This window comes from Cyanistes caeruleus, chromosome 3 (assembly GCF_971803275.1).
Source record: "Cyanistes caeruleus chromosome 3, bCyaCae1.hap1.1, whole genome shotgun sequence".
NCBI classification, from domain to species: domain Eukaryota; kingdom Metazoa; phylum Chordata; class Aves; order Passeriformes; family Paridae; genus Cyanistes; species Cyanistes caeruleus.
In genome coordinates, this window is record NC_141703.1 from 70,420,263 (window position 1) to 70,430,695 (window position 10,433).

Below are 10,433 nucleotides of genomic sequence, written 5' to 3' on the forward strand. Positions count from 1 at the left end.
AAATCAAAATGTCTGCTACATAAGAGGCAGGTTACTAGTGAGCTCCTAGATGTGTTAAAACATTTTGAATGTATTAAAGAAAAAACGTGAAGAGCACTTCACACTGAGAATCCTGTGTCTAGTGCTACAGTAGCAGTGACCATTTAAGGAGATAAGATGAAGTATATGAATAGAGGTAATATGGTCTTTATTATCCAAATATGGTCTTTATTACCTCTTCCTAAAAACACTGTCTTTCTGTATGTATTTCTGGTCTGTCCTACTCCCAGCACAATGGTCTCTAGGTTTTTCTGAGTTTTTATGATAAAGCAGCTGCCCAATGTAGAATATTTTATGAACATTCTTGTGAGCATTTGAAGACAAAGCTTTACTGTTATTTGCACCTCAGACTTCAGTATAGCTGTAGGATTTATGTAGGATCTTATATCTTATGATATAAGATCTTCAGAGAGCACATTCGTTTAATTTAAAATTGTGCCTCAAAATGTGCAAATTCACAGATGTTAATGATTACACACATGTTTTCCCTTATTGCTTCAAAGCCAGCAAAGGCCAAATTAAGCTGTAATTTGTGCTGCAGTGATGAGATTTGAATTAGTATCAATGACATAAAAAACATATTCAGAGACTTGGGGGTTTTTGCAGATTATGGGGCATTTCTAGAAACATCTGTTTTGGAGAAGTCAGTCCTACACTTTAGCTCATAAAGCAGCAGAAGGGCCACTCCCTAATGTAAAGTCAGAGTTGTGCAGAAGGTGAAGAGAAAGGACAGAAGGCACCTTCTGCACCCCATGGCAGAAACTACATCTTGGAACCACTGTTTCCATGTAGAAGAGAAGAGAATAAAAAACAGAGAGGAAATGAAGTGATGGGGGAAAACATGACACCCAAGAGCAACTGCAGTGGTGATAATTGTGTAGCACACACTCTGCTACTGAGACTTTACCAATGCCTTCTATATCTATTTACATATATCATGTGCTTCCATCATGAATTTTCACTAACATATGCACTTTATATGATATAGTTTGCCCATTTCTACAGTAATTCTGGTACTAAGCATTGTAAAATAAGACAATGAAATATGAAAAAAAAAATGGAAAAGCCCTTCTATACAAATATGTGTGATCATAGTTTAATAACACATAGAAATGTGTGCCTTAAGAAGGTTTTCATATGTTTTCTTTCTCAAAGCTGATGCAAACATATGGGTTTGTTCAAGTTCTTTCTACACAACTGATAAGATTTTTAGAAGATACTTGGCTTCAAAACTCCAATCTGTGTTTGTATATAAGCCCTCTCTTGCATTTTCCATTTACATTAGAAATATCCACTAAACACAATTTTCAGGACTTTAAATTGTTTAAGTACCAAGCTGACAGCAGAGTCAAGGCAACTGCTTCTGAAATTTGTGCTCTAATTTCTGCAGAAGGCCCTTTTAAGGGTCAGATTCTACTTTCTCTGAGTGGAATAAGATGCCTGTAGGAATATACACAAATATTTGTCCTCACTTTAATATTCAAACAAAAAGCCGGTGCCATGGCTGAAGGCACTACTGTGAAACATCAACCTGGCACTTTGTAAAGCTTCTAACTTACAGTGTGACTGAGCTCCAACACAAGTCCATGTGACCAGTGTGCTGGTGCCTTTTGGGAAGGACACTCCTCACCCACTCCTCCGTGGTGACAGTTCTGTGGTGAACTTGACTCCTGGCTCACCACACAGGAGCTTTGCAGCGATGGCCACTGTCCAAACGCCTGATATACTTAGCATCAGAAAGTAATTCAAATTCTTTTAGTTCATGTCTTTGGATTGGAAATTTATTCCTCTTTTCAGTCACTCTTTAATGACAGGACAGCATTTTCCCTTTCTAATCAGACACTTACAAGGTTACTTCATTTCCCCCTGGGTCATCCAGCACATGACGACTAGTGCATGCAAACATAGGCACTGTGCTCTGTGTGTTGCAGTACCTCTCTGGGGTTGGGTACCAAGGCACATTCCTGCACAGCCTCATTCTCCAGTTTCGCTTGGTAACAGTGCTGTGTACTTACTAAACATTTTTTATCTGGGAATTAAGCAAGAGTTTTGGGGAGCTTAAGTAAACAAACATTTAAGTCTACCGGACTGTATTCTTACAGTGTCCTAATCATATGTCACTTACAGAATTTTGAGGCTGTAAGTGAACAGGGCATTTTGTCAAGACAAGGCACTGCCTAATTTTTTTGCAAGCTAAATCTGTTCCCCTGATGCAGCAATGATCTTGGATTACCTGAAGTAGTTTTGCTGTATTTCCAAAATCAGTTTGGTGGGGAAAGAACGCAACAGGCACCTGGATTCATCACTGCAGTTAGTGCAAACAGGCTTTAAGAGGTTTGGGCTGTAGAAACTCTTCATGGCTTTGACATCTGCCTAAGGGGAGATCATGGCAGGACTAGGCCCAAAATGCCCTGTTTCTCACAGGAGACAGTATCACTGCAGGCAAAGGAAGCTGAGGAACCAGATTTTCAGACACTATAAAGAGCACTATTGTGTGAACACTCTGAGGGTATTGAAGGGAGAGGTCCAATCCTGTATGGCATTTTTACTGGTGCAAAGTTTCAAACAGGAGAATAATCATACTGATGTCAATGAACTGCTTACAGACTTAAAATTGAATGCATGCTTTGTTGGATTAAGGCTAGGGCACAATCTCACCTAATTTAGCCCCTGGTTCTTTCTAATTGTACAACTAGGCCAATCTGTTCCTCACCCATTACCTTTTGCAATAGCAAGTAATTTGCAACGAGTTGGTCTCTCACATGATTCTTAATTAATTTTTAAAAAATGAGTGACAACCATTGAGATGCAGCATTTACCAAACCTAACAGGATGGTTAATTTGCTGCTGCCTGCACCTGCTTTTCATGTTGAATATTACAGAAGTATGTGTCACTTTCACTGCCACGGACCTTTATTCATATTCAAAATTCACCTGGAGCACACCCTTGCCTGAAGTCATCTTGGTGCCTACCAAAATGAAGCTCCAAATATGATTCAGTGACAAGTGCTGTGTGAAAAAGTTTTTGCACATCCATTTGCTAAGGGCCCACGCTTGGCAGTAAAATATTTGCACACCACTTATAATTTTAAAAGTAGTTTTGGAGAGAAGAGACAATAACTGGGCTTATTTGAGGGCTTGCTAGAGACAGAATATTTTTCTAAATTATTTTGACTATTTAGTCAATGTCCTTTTTTCCCCTCCTCGTTCTAGTTTTATTATTTTGCTTTGTTCTTTTTTGTAACATACGCTATTAAAAGACCCCCACATGTAACTCCAGTCTTTCAAACACAGGCACATATAAGTGCAAAGATGAGATTACGAGGCAGGAATTTATAAGGACCATTATTTTAAATACCTTCTCAGTTAAAAGAACCGTGACACACTTTGGGTGGATAAGCTACAAGCAGACTCTGCTCTCTGCTGGATCTTAACTATTCCTGCTCTTATTCGCAATACAGATACATCCGCTGTGGGGGGGTGGGGTGTGAAAACCCCATAAAAGTAAGTGGGGGGGGGGGGGGGGGGGGGATGAAAACCCCATAAAAAATTTCGTAGCCAGGTGCTCGTTTCGGGCGCCCAAGACTGAGGAAGTGGCTTTCTCAGGATGCCAGCAGCGGCTGTGGAGACTGAGGTGACGCCGCGCTCAGCCGCAGCCCGGCCGGCAGCCCCGGCTGGCGGGGCTGGGGGGACCTCTCCTGGTGGCAACGGAGAGCATCCCTCGGTTCCTCTGCTCCCGCAGCAAAGCTGCGCTCACCAGGGAAGCCGACTGGAAGTGAAAAAGGGAATATAAGAGCAAATTAACAAGAGGAAAATAAACAACGCTGTGACTGCAAGACATTGAGGTGCTGAAGTGTGTCCAAAGCAAAGCGGCAAAATTGGTGCAGTGTCTGGAACATAGCTCCCATGAGGAGCAACTGAAGGAACTGGGTTCCTTAGCCTGGAGAAAAGGAGGCTCATGGGGAACCTTGTCCCTCTCTACAGCTGCCAGAAAGGAGGTTGTAGCCAGGTGGGGGTTGATCTCCGAAGTAATAAGTGACAGGATGAGAGGAAATGACCTCAAGCTGCATCAGGGAAGGTTTACTTTGCATATTATGAATAATTTCTTCTCTGAAAGGATGGTTGTGCATTGGAAAAGACTGGCCAGAGATGTGGTGAAATCATCATCCCTAGAAGTGTTCAAAAAATCTGCCATGAGGAGAGACTGGTTGGTCAAAAGCCTCATACAACCTGGCCTTGAATATTTCCAGGAATGGGCAACAACTTTTCTGTGAAACCAGTTCCACTGCCTCACCAGTGGAAGAACTTCTCCCTAACTCTAATCTAGATCAACTCTCTTTCAGTTTTAGACTATTTGCTCTTGTTCGTACTACAATCCCTGATAAACAGTCCTTCCCTGTCTTTCCTGTGGGCTCCCTTTAAGTACTTGAAGGCTGCTCTAAGGTCTACCCAGAGGCTTCTCCTCTCTAGCTAGACTGAACAACCCCAACTCTCTCAGCCTCTCTCACAGGAGAGGTGCTCCAGCCCTTAATCATCTTCATGGCCCTCCTCCAGACTTGCTCAAACAGGTCCACATCATTCTTGTATTGGGAGCCACAGACCTGGACACAGCACTCAAGGTGGGATCTTATGAGAGAGGAGTAGTGGGGCAGAACCATCTCCCTTGAACTGCTGGCCACACTTCTGATGTGGCCCAGGGTATGATTGTCTTTCTATGACTATGATTCTATGGCTATTACTCAATGCCAGTGCTGGTGCAAACATGAGCACCTGCTTATATTTAAAAAGTATATAGCATGAAAACTCAGTTTTCTGAGCAATTAGTGCCTATATTCATTGTGCAGATGTAATTCTCAGTCCTTTCAGTGACACAGAGTCCCAACACAAGAGTTTTTTCATCCCAGTTTGAGGGACATGCTTTCACTCTTCCTCTGGCAGTAATGTTGCAAATTTTTGTCTGTTCCTGTAGCATTAGTTTTTTGGAGTTAAAGAAATGTCAGTATATGCTTATATAATTCAATGTTTCTTGTTTTTATCATGCATTCTATATTTTTGTCAATCAAAAGTACCTAAACTATGAGTTTGAAGAAATTTGAAGATTCTAGTTTCATAAAGAAATATGAACAATGCATTTGGACTGGGAATAAAACTCTTTAGCCATGAACTATGCATGAGACAAACTGAGAAGAGAATCAGATACAAATGTAAACTCACATACTGGTCATAAGTGGGATTTTTATTACCTTCTGGAGTATCTAATGGAAATGTACCTACTTGTGTGTTTTCAAGGCAGATAGCCCAAATTCCCATTTAAGCTTCTAAACGGAGAGATAAAGGAGCTCTCATCAGTCATTTTCTACTTGTTTGTGTATATGCAAGTAAGAGAAAGGTGCAATGTTTTGTTAATTTCTTTATTTGTTCAGGATTTTTTTAACCAAGAACTACTATGAGGAGGGAAGAATAAGCTTCTCCCACTCATTGTCCAAAGAAATCTGAAGAATGTTTCAGCCAGCTTGCTGAAGGGCAGCTGCAGCTCTGAGATTGGACCTCAGGCAAGTACAAGTTAAGGTATAGTGAGAGGTGACTCTGCACAAGCTTCCAGGGCAGAAGTGGAGCTGTTGCTGTGATGTCTGCCCAGAATTTTAATGGACTGGAGGATGGATTTGAAGGATCACGGGATCACAGGACTGCAATATAAACAGGGGGTCCACAGGAGGCCTCTGGTACAACTTTCACTCCCAGCAGAGTCAGCTTTGAGAGGTCAAACCAGGCTGATAAGAGCTTCATTCAGTCAGGGCTTGAAAACCCTCAAAGATGGAGAGTGTATCACCTCTTTGGACAATGTGTGCCTCTGCTTGGGTGTCCTCATAGAGACAAACTTCTATTCAGTTGCTGCAGTTTAACTTCAGCCAGCAATAAAGCACTACACTGTTGCTTGCTCACTCCCCTACAGTGGGATAGGGGAAAGAATCTGAAAGGTGAAAGTGAGAAAGAAACTAATGTGCTCAGATAAAATCAGTTCAATATTTTAAAAGTTGTTTTGTTTTTTTAATTGTAAGGGAAAAACCCCCAAACCCCAAAACATCAAAGATAGAGCAAAATAAAGCACACACACAGAAAAAAAAATTATGTATGAAAATAAAAAGAGTTGCTCATCACCCACCAGCCAATGCACAGTCAAGTCCCTGAGCAGCTGACTCCCTGCCAACCTCCATTCACAGTTTTATTGATGAGCATGATGCCATATGGTCTGGAATATTCCTCTGGTCAGTTAAGTCAGATATCCTGGCTGTGTCCCTTCCCAGCTCCTTGTGCAGCCTCAGCCTCCTTGATAGTGGGGTGGTATGAGAGGCAGAAAAGGCCTTGACCCTGTGCAAGCCCTGCTCAGCATTAAGGAAAACAACTCTGTGGTATCAACAGTTTCCAGCACAAGTCCAAAACACAGCCTATACCAGCTACTGTGAAGAAAATTAACTCTATTCCAGCCCAAACTGGCACATAGTTTTTAGCTTTTATTCTTTCAAAGTATACCTACTAGTTCCCATCTTCCTGTCCTTCATTGCTGAAGAACCTGGCTCTGCCTCAGTGACCTCCCTGTTGGCACCAGGAGCAGTTAGGTCTCTCTATCTTGGCTCAGGCTGAGCAATCCCACTCCTCCAGCATCTCCTTATAGAGCCAGTGCTCCAGCTCTCACCAAAGTGGTGCCTCTGCTGAACTGGATCCAGTTATAGTCAATGTTTCTCCTGTATTCAGGGCCTACCAGCAACATAATAAGTGCAGAGCAGAGGGGAACAATCTCTGGCTCTGCCTCAGCACAATATCTGTTGGCCTTCTTTGGTGCCAGGGCACTGCTGGCTCACACTTGTCTTGCTGCTCACTTGCTTCTCCACAGGGCTGCCGCTACCCAGGCAGGATCAGCCTGCACAGGTGCCAGAGGCTCTTCCTTTCCAGGAACATTTGTCCTTGAATTTCACAAGGCTGGACCATTCTTCCATCCTGTCTACGTCCTTCTGAATGGCCTGTACACAAGTGTATTCAGTAATTTTCTCCCAAATTGGTGTCATCTGCAAAATTTAATTAGAGATAAATCCATGCATGCAGGCAAATGTTATGGATACATGATTTTTTGTAGACCAGCATCTGCTCAATCTTTTCCTGCTCCAAGTGTTTATGTGGCAGCCAGCCTAAGCTAATATATATTGCTTCTCAGCAGAGTTTAATAGCTTGGGATCAAGATTATGCTAATCACAGCTAATCACGTAGTCAGTATTTGCTCTGTTTTAGTGTCCTGACTTCTCAGATGCTGTAACTCTACCGTGAGGGCTCTGAATTAAGTGATGTAGTGATGTGGTTCCTCTGCTATAGTTGCCAGTTTTGCCCCCTAAGATCCTATGCACCATTTAAAGACTTGCTCGCCAGCTGTCATTGTCAATCAATTCCTGCAGAAAGCACAAAGAAACTCACAAAATTTGTTTTGACAAAGAGACCAGGAAGAAAATATTTGAACTATTGTGCCATCTTTGAAGGCAGATTTCCTGAGTTCACTGGCTCAAGGTGGCTCAGAGAGGGGTGAGCTGCCCCATTCTTCTTGCAGGTGACTAAAGGCCTTGAGAGTATCAGCACTGTTAAAGCACTTCAGTTTCCCTTGCCCTCAGACACTTGGTGCCACTACCACTTAGTGGTGCAGGGGATCTATTTCCTCTGAGCTCATCATAGAGGTGCCCAGCCCTTCAGGGACTGCACCTGAGAGAGACAGGAATGCAACCAAGAGCTCTGACCAAATGGCCCTGTAATGACAGTGCTGATCTTGTGGCTCATGAGCTTGGTATGACTCACTGGAACAATTCTCACAGAATCACAGAATGGTTTGGGTTGGAAGGGACCTTAAGGATCATTCAGTTCCAACACCTCTGCTGTGGGCAGGGATGCTAGACCAGCTTGCTCACAAGCCCCTATCCAACCTGGTTTTGAAGAACACTTCAGAAGACAGGGCATCCACAACCTCTCTGGGAAACCTGTTCCAGTGTCTTACCACTGCCATGGCAAAGAATTTCTTCCCAATAACCCAACATCTAATCTAAACCTGCCCTCTTTCAGTTTAAAGGCACTGCCCCTTGTCCAGTCACTACATGCCCTTGGAAGACAAAGGGCAGAGCTGCTTATCAAGAAGTTTGTGAAAGCTGATTTAGGAAGATTGTTTGGGAGGGAAATACTTCTTAACTTTACACTCAAGGATAAGTTTTGCTAAAAAAAAAGTGAAATGTGGAACAGACACACAAAAAAAGGAAAAAAATGCATAAAAAATGAGAAGACCATTTGAGAATAAGAAATGAATACTGTTTAGTAACTTAAAAATACATTCTGCTTCCTGGCTATCCATGGCTTTTCTGGATGACCAGTCATATTTTTTTTCACCTTCATTTGATAAAAAAATTAAGCAGGTTTAATCTCTTAAGGTGAGTACTGTTTCTCTAGCTGTATTGCTAGGGCTTCTCTGAATCTATTCTCCATGTCTTCTTGGCATCCTGCTTAACTGGGACTAAATCAGAATCAGATAGAATCTTGTAATTAGCTCTCACTCAGTAACTTACCATTTCCTGTCCCATGTAGATCACACTTTCCCTCTTCATAGCTGCACTATGTCAGCAGATAATGGTTATCAACAACTTTTATAGTAATTATTAAGATTATCAAATTTGTAGTTTTTGGAAAGAAACATATTTGTTTCTTATAATTAATAAGAAATAATAAATACATTAAAACTCCATTGTATTTATCTATTGAACATACACATTAAATATAACATCTGCATTTTGCATAGTATTTTTACTATTATTGACTGAAGTAATTAATATTTTCTCTGACTGCTGTATGGAGGCAGGGTGCAGAGTGTTGACCCTGCAATCTGACTCATGCTACCCCTCATTTCACACAGCCTGCTCTTTTGTCCTGCCATGATTTCCTGTGAGCAGGTACAAGAGAGAGAGAGATCCCTAAAATTTTTCACGAAGATTTACTTACATCCATTGGGGGGTCTGCAAATGGTTATGTACGGGTCTTCATCTTTCTCTCTGGAATAAATTGCTTTGGTATTTAAATTGTGGGAAATAATGAGTTAAGCATGGCTCTTGCCTTATTGTTGAACACAGTGGTTCATGCTAGCTCATGCCTACCTTACACTCCCTGTGATGTCATGTTGAAGAAGGTGTTAGCTACCAGTGCTTAGGTGAAACATCTTCTCATGTAGGAGAGGAAAATTAATAAATAAGCCGAGACTGGAAGTGACACAGCTCTGACCTGATTGCTGATGAACAACCTGCAAAAGTGCAAAACTAATTCTACCTAGTTTTTCAAACCCTTCCATGGTAAACAAAACAAATAAGCCCATCACAGGGAAAGCTGATTCAGTTATTTGTATCTTTGTTCACCACAATAAAGCACAGGAAAATCTCCATGCTGGCATCCTTCCAGACAGAAAGTATGCGGAGTTGCTGCCTTGGAGTGAAATATACATAGAACAGTAGAGAAAATGAAGAATAACACATTGCCAGGGCCTAGACATTTTCAAAAATCAATTAATTTAAAAACTCTTTAAGAAAATACCTGAATGGCTGTCTATGCTTGTCTATGCTTGAACTTTCCCTTCAAAACCCTTTGCTTCTCACAGTGCTGGAAAGCAACTGATGGGACCATTTTTCACAAAGGGTTCCAGCAGGAACTACAGACTAGTATGTTTATTATCTCTACAGGACACTTCTACAAGATTTATAATAAAGAATAAAATAAGAGGACACATGAATAACTATGACACTATGAGAGAGTCAACATGAATTTTGTGAGTGCAGATCACACCTCACATGCTTACTTGAGCTGAGAGGAACAGCATAAAGGGATACAGGAAGTACTGTCTACCTAGAATTCCAAAGGCATTTGAGTCCATTGCCAAAGGCTTTTTAGGAATTCAAAGTGGTCACAGAATAAGACTGAGTGGATATCTGGAGAGTTGATTAAATAATGGAAAATGCAGACTTGCAGTAAATGGCCAATATGCATATATGATTATATAGAGAGTATGGAGTGTATATATAGAAATACATAAATATGAATACTACACAGATCCTAGGATGCAGTGTAGGTGCAATTCTGAGTTGAATACTATGGCCTGAGTGCTACAGCCCAATAATCTGCTGTGACATGGCTTCAGCCTTCTGTAGGTCTCTTCTTCTACCCCAAGCAAAGGTGGTCCCACTTTTCCTAGACAGCCTAAGCCAAGGTCTCTGCCCTGACATTTTTGCCCTTAATGTTAAATTTTTCCTTTCATTGATATTTTAAGTATTTATCATAGAAAAAGCCCATCTCCTGGATTTGAACACTTGGTGTCAAAGCCAAATCTC